The sequence below is a fragment of the Dendrobates tinctorius genome, unplaced genomic scaffold, assembly GCF_039654945.1.
Source record: "Dendrobates tinctorius isolate UK_male_01 unplaced genomic scaffold, ASM3965494v1 ptg000143l, whole genome shotgun sequence".
NCBI lineage: Eukaryota > Metazoa > Chordata > Amphibia > Anura > Dendrobatidae > Dendrobates > Dendrobates tinctorius.
In genome coordinates this window covers 2,296,369-2,302,368 of record NW_027361810.1, presented here as the reverse complement: position 1 = coordinate 2,302,368, position 6,000 = coordinate 2,296,369, and the positions used below count along the sequence as shown (strand labels likewise).

The 6,000-nt window shown below is 50.2% G+C and overlaps 1 protein-coding gene across 2 annotated transcripts in view; it reads left to right on the top strand.

The window, feature by feature from the left end:
- Positions 1–628: 628 nt before the first annotated feature.
- The window catches only part of GLI2 (GLI family zinc finger 2), a 160,143-nt gene continuing 154,771 nt past the window's right edge, over positions 629–6,000 (top strand). The window contains exons 1-2 of one of the 2 annotated variants that reach the window (XM_073545312.1): positions 629–909; positions 2,909–3,011. The gene's annotated coding sequence lies outside the window, so the exon portion shown is untranslated. The remainder of the gene's footprint in view (positions 910–2,908; positions 3,012–6,000) is intronic. The other variant, XM_073545311.1, reaches the window with a different exon arrangement.

Sequence of the window (6,000 nt, the reverse complement as noted above, 5' to 3'; positions counted from 1 at the left end):
ATGACTGTAGGGGGGGGCTGCTCAATGATGACTGTACGGGGGGGGCTGATCAGCGATGACTATATGGGGGGGCTGATCAGTGATGACTGTGGGGGGGCTGATCAGCGATGACTATATGGGGGGGGCTGATCAGCGATGACTATACAGGGGGGGCTGCTCAGTGATGACTATACAGGGGGGGCTGCTCAGTGGTGACTGTACGGGGGGGGCTGATCAGCGATGACTATATGGGGGGGGCTGATCAGTGATGACTGTGGGGGGGCTGATCAGTGATGACTATATGGGGGGGGGCTGATCAGTGATGACTATACAGGGGGGGCTGCTCAGTGGTGACTGTACCGGGGGGGGGGGCTGTGCAGAAGACCCCTGCAGTCACCACCATCGCCCCCGTCATCCAGGCAGGGTTAACCCCTCAGCGCCTGAGCTGTGACATTAATGAGCCCCATTCCCATCCGGAGCAGCAAATGGATGCGGGGGGGGGGGGGGGGGGCAGGGAGGAGGAGGAGGGAAGATTGAAAACAGATCAGCCAGGGCTGAAGTAATGGGCGCAGATCATCTGACTCCAGTCAGGGGGGCAGTGACACAGTTTGGGGGGAGGAGGCTCCAAACTTTATTCTGCGCTCAACTTCCCCAGGACTTGCGGCTGCTGCAGGCGCTGCGCTCCTCCGACCATCCGGGGCTCCCCCCGGACCCCCACCCCGACCCCCGGACCCCGGGCTGAGCTCCTCCGAGGACTCTGCTGCCCCCGGAGCCTGGATTCCTCTGCTCCGCTCTTTCTGGCTTCTGTTCCTGGAGAACCTGGGCTGAACCCCAATGGATCCCATCTCCTGGCAGCTCTGACCATGGCCCCCTCCTCCTGATCTGCCGGGACCCCCAAGCCTGCAGGACCCCAGGATTATTGCCCCTGAGGTAAGTGCTTTATACCCCGGCCCTGGACATGTCTAATGCTCTGTGCCTGTGTCTGGGGGGCTGCTGCTCCATTACTGGGGGCACACAGCGCCTTGTGTCCTGCCATGTGCCCCTCTGTGTATATTGCGGCTCATGGATCCCCGATTTCCTCTTGTCAGTATTTGCCCCCATTGTCCACTGTGCATTGCCCCCTGTATTCAGGTGTCAGGGTCGCAGCTCAGTGACAGAAGCCGCAGAGGAGCGGACAATGCCGCAGGGAACAATGACACAATGCTCCTTTTATGTGGGACACAATGCTGGGAGTAAAGCCGCTCACAGTGTGAATAGTCACCTCCTGGTGCGAGCGCGTCTGCTCTTCATTATTACAGTTGGGTGAAGTTTGTGCAAAGTTTACAATCTGTGTGATGCCAAGAACTGAGACTGCGAAGCCATAAGGAGCCAGAACAGATGAACATGCCCCAACGAAAGTGTGCCAGCTCCATGCCCCATACCCAAAGCTGCCAGCTCCATGCCCCATACCCAAAGCTGCCAGCTCCATGCCCCATTCCCAGAGCTGCCAGCTCCATGCCCCATTCCCAGAGCTGCCAGCTCCATGCCCCATACCCAAAGCTGCCAGCTCCATGCCCCATTCCCAGAGCTGCCAGCTCCATGCCCCATACCCAGAGCTGCCAGCTCCATGCCCCATTCCCAGAGCTGCCAGCTCCATGCCCCATACCCAAAGCTGCCAGCTCCATGCCCCATTCCCAGAGCTACCAGCTCCATGCCCCATACCCAGAGCTGCCAGCTCCATGCCCTATACCCAGAGCTGCCAGCTCCATGCCCCATACCCAAAGCTGCCAGCTCCATGCCCCATTCCCAGAGCTGCCAGCTCCATGCCCCATTCCCAGAGCTGCCAGCTCCATGCCCCATTCCCAGAGCTGCCAGCTCCATGCCCCATTCCCAGAGCTGCCAGCTCCATGCCCCATTCCCAGAGCTGCCAGCTCCATGCCCCATTCCCAGAGCTGCCAGCTCCATGCCCCATTGCCAGGAACTGCACTAATAATCATATACACAGACCCTGTCCCCATAACTTAGAACTGCATTTTGATCCTGCTGCGTGAACACATATCCTAAACTATCCTATCAGAACTTGTTAATATTGATGCCGATCCATTTTATAAGTACCGGTCCCTTTTTTCATGCTATTATTATGAAGTATCATGTTCTAATACATTCTGCTCTTTCTGAGCTAGTTCCATGTTGAATGGGAGGAATATTCACAAAACATTCTAGGTATAGTGGATCCATTTCTGTGCAGAGTTGATTGCATCATGGCGTATGGCCATAAGCAGCAGATGTGCTAGTACTCTGTGGTATCTGTCACATTATCTGCTTTCTGGTGAAGGTGAGAAGCTCAGACCCCCCATCACTCCTCAATAGTCTGAAGACAGAAGTGTTATCTGAGGGACTGCTCTGCAGGGAAATACTGATAGTCAGGAGATAGGAAGAAGACCTGAGGGGTCAAGTCTGGAGCTGAGCAGCTGGAAAGCTCAGTGATAAAGCTGAGAGTCATCCAGGGTTATGAGGAATGTGCATCAGAGACAATCACTTCCTCCAGCCCTGAGCATTGCTCACATCATATGTTAACTGTTTAACAGCCTCAGGGGCGAGTGCAGGGCAGAGGATCCAGGGGTCGGTGCTGGATCCTGGGGCGATGGCACATGTCTGTTGTTTGCACTGAAGATGTCGCTGTTAAGAACATTTTGTGCAGGGATTGGGAGTTTGTGAAGAAAGTTTGTTTTAGACTTAATCCTGCACAATTGTGAAGTGAAAACGGGATGGAAGTGAATGTGGCGGCAGTGGGCTGGGGACAAATGAGCCCAGAGAAAGCGGTGAGGACAAGGGAGGAAGGCTGGGAACTCCAGAAACATTATACAGGAAAGGTTTATATACATTTAGACTCTGAAGGGAAATGACAAATATGAGATGAATTGTAACATTTGTGTTTATTGTGTTCTAGATTCTGTAAATATTTACTGTATCCAGATAAAACGTAATCGGCATAACTGCGAAGATTTGCTGCTCACAGCCCACACTGTATGGCAGCGGCCGAGAGAGAGAAGGTTTGTGTCCACTATTTATACTGTAGGGCCCCGGGCCCCTGCCCCGTGTGTTATATTTAGGGTCTGATATTTATACTATACAGTTGTGACCAAAAGAATTGACACCCCTGCATTTCTGTCAGATAATACTCAGTTTCTTCCTGAAAATGATTGCAAACACAAATTATTTGGTATTATTATCTTCATTTAATTTGTCTTAAATTAAAAAACACAAAAAGAATTGTCCTAAAGCCAAATTGGATATAATTCCACACCAAACATAAAAAAGAGGGTGGACAAAAGTATTGGCACTGTTCGAAAAATCATGTGATGCTTCTCTAATTTGTGTAATTAACAGCACCTGTAACTTACCTGTGGCACCTAACAGGTGTTGGCAATAACTAAATCACACTTGCAGCCAGTTGACATGGATTAAAGTTGACTCCACCTCTGTCCTGTGTCCTTGTGTGTACCACATTGAGCATGGAGAAAAGAAAGAAGACCAAAGAACTGTCTGAGGACTTGAGAAACCAAATTGTGAGGAAGCATGAGCAATCTCAAGGCTACAAGTCCATCTCCAAAGACCTGAATGTTCCTGTGTCTACCGTGCGCAGTGTCATCAAGAAGTGTAAAGCCCATGGCACTGTGGCTAACCTCCCTAGATGTGGACGGAAAAGAAAAATTGACAAGAGATTTCAACGCAAGATTGTGCGGATGTTGGATAAAGAACCTCCACTAACATCCAAACAAGTTCAAGCTGCCCTGCAGTCCGAGGGTACAACAGTGTCAACCCGAACTATCCGTCGGCGTCTGAATGAAAAGGGACTGTATGGTAGGAGACCCAGGAAGACCCCACTTCTTACCCCGAGACATAAAAAAGCCAGGCTGGAGTTTGCCAAAACTTACCTGAAAATGCCTAAAACGTTTTGGAAGAATGTTCTCTGGTCAGATGAGACAAAAGTAGAGCTTTTTGGGCAAAGGCATCAACATAGAATTTACAGGAGAAAAAAAGAGGCATTCAAAGAAAAGAACACGGTCCCTACAGTCAAACATGGTGGAGGTTCCCTGATGTTTTGGGGTTGCTTTGCTGCCTCTGGCACTGGACTGCTTGACCGTGTGCATGGCATTATGAAGTCAGAAGACTACCAACAAATTTTGCAGCATAATGTAGGGCCCAGTGTGAGAAAGCTGGGTCTACCTCAGAGGTCATGGGTCTTCCAGCAGGACAATGACCCAAAACACACATCAAAAAGCACTAGAAAATGGTTTGAGAGAAAGCACTGGAGACTTCTAAGGTGGCCAGCAATGAGTCCAGACCTGAATCCCATAGAACACCTGTGGAGAGATCTAAAAATGGCAATTTGGAGAAGGCACCCTTCAAATATCAGGGACCTGGAGCAGTTTGCCAAAGAAGAATGGTCTAAAATTCCAGCAGAGCATTGTAAGAAACTCATTGATGGTTACCGGAAGCGGTTGGCCGCAGTTATTTTGGCTAAAAGTTCTGCAACCAAGTATTAGGCTGAGGGTGCCAATACTTTTGTCTGGCCCATTTTTGGAGTTTTGTGTGAAATGATCAATGTTTTGCTTTTTGCTTCATTCTCTTTTGTGTTTTTCATTTAAGACAAATTAAATGAAGATAATACCAAAGAATTTGTGTTTGCAATCATTTTCAGGAAGAAACTGAGTATTATCCGACAGAATTGCAGGGGTGTCAATACCTTTGGCCACAACTGTAGGGTCCCGGGCCCCTGTCCTGTGTGTTATATTCAGGGTCTGATATTTATAGTATAGGGCCCCGGGCCCCTGCCCTGTGTGTTATATTCAGGGTCTGATACTTATAGGATAGGGCCCCGGGCCCCTGCCCCGTGTGTTATATTCAGGGTCTGATATTTATACTATAGGGCCCCGGGCCTGTGTGTTATATTCAGGGTCTGATATTTATACTATAGGGCCCCGGGACCCTGGCCTGTGTGTTATATTCAGGGTCTGATATTTATACTATAGGGCCCCTGCCCTGTGTGTTATATTCAGGGTTTGATATTTATAGTATAGGGCCCCGGGCCCCTGCCCTGTGTGTAATATTCAGGGTCTGATATTTATAGTATAGGGCCCCGGGCCCCTGCCCCGTGTGTTATATTCAGGGTCTGATATTTATAGTATAGGGCCCCGGGCCCCTGCCCTGTGTGTTATATTCAGGGTCTGATATTTATAGTATAGGCTCCCGGGCCCCTGCCCTGTGTGTAATATTCAGGGTCTGATATTTATAGTATAGGGCCCCGGGCCCCTGCCCTGTGTGTTATATTCAGGGTCTGATATTTATAGTATAGGGCCCCGGGCCCCTGCCCTGTGTGTTATATTCAGGGTTTGATATTTATACTATAGGGCCCCGGGCCCCTGCCCTGTGTGTTATATTCAGGGTCTGATATTTATAGTATAGGGCCCCGGGCCCCTGCCCTGTGTGTTATATTCAGGGTCTGATATTTATACTATAGGGCCCCGGGCCCCTGCCCTGTGTGTTATATTCAGGGTTTGATATTTATACTATAGGGCCCCGGGCCCCTGCCCTGTGTGTTATATTCAGGGTCTGATATTTATACTATAGGGCCCCGGGACCCTGGCCTGTGTGTTATATTCAGGGTCTGATATTTATACTATAGGGCCCCGGGACCCTGGCCTGTGTGTTATATTCATGGTCTGATATTTATAGTATAGGGCCCCGGGCCCCTGCCCCGTGTGTTATATTCAGGGTCTGATATTTATAGTATAGGGCCCCGGGCCCCTGCCCTGTGTGCAATATTCAGGGTCTGATATTTATAGTATAGGGCCCCGGGCCCCTGCCCCGTGTGTAATATTCAGGGTCTGATATTTATAGTATAGGCTCCCGGGCCCCTGCCCCGTGTGTTATATTCAGGGTCTGATATTTATAGTATAGGGCCCCGGGCCCCTGCCCCGTGTGTTATATTCAGGGTCTGATATTTATAGTATAGGGCCCCGGGCCCCTGCCCTGTGT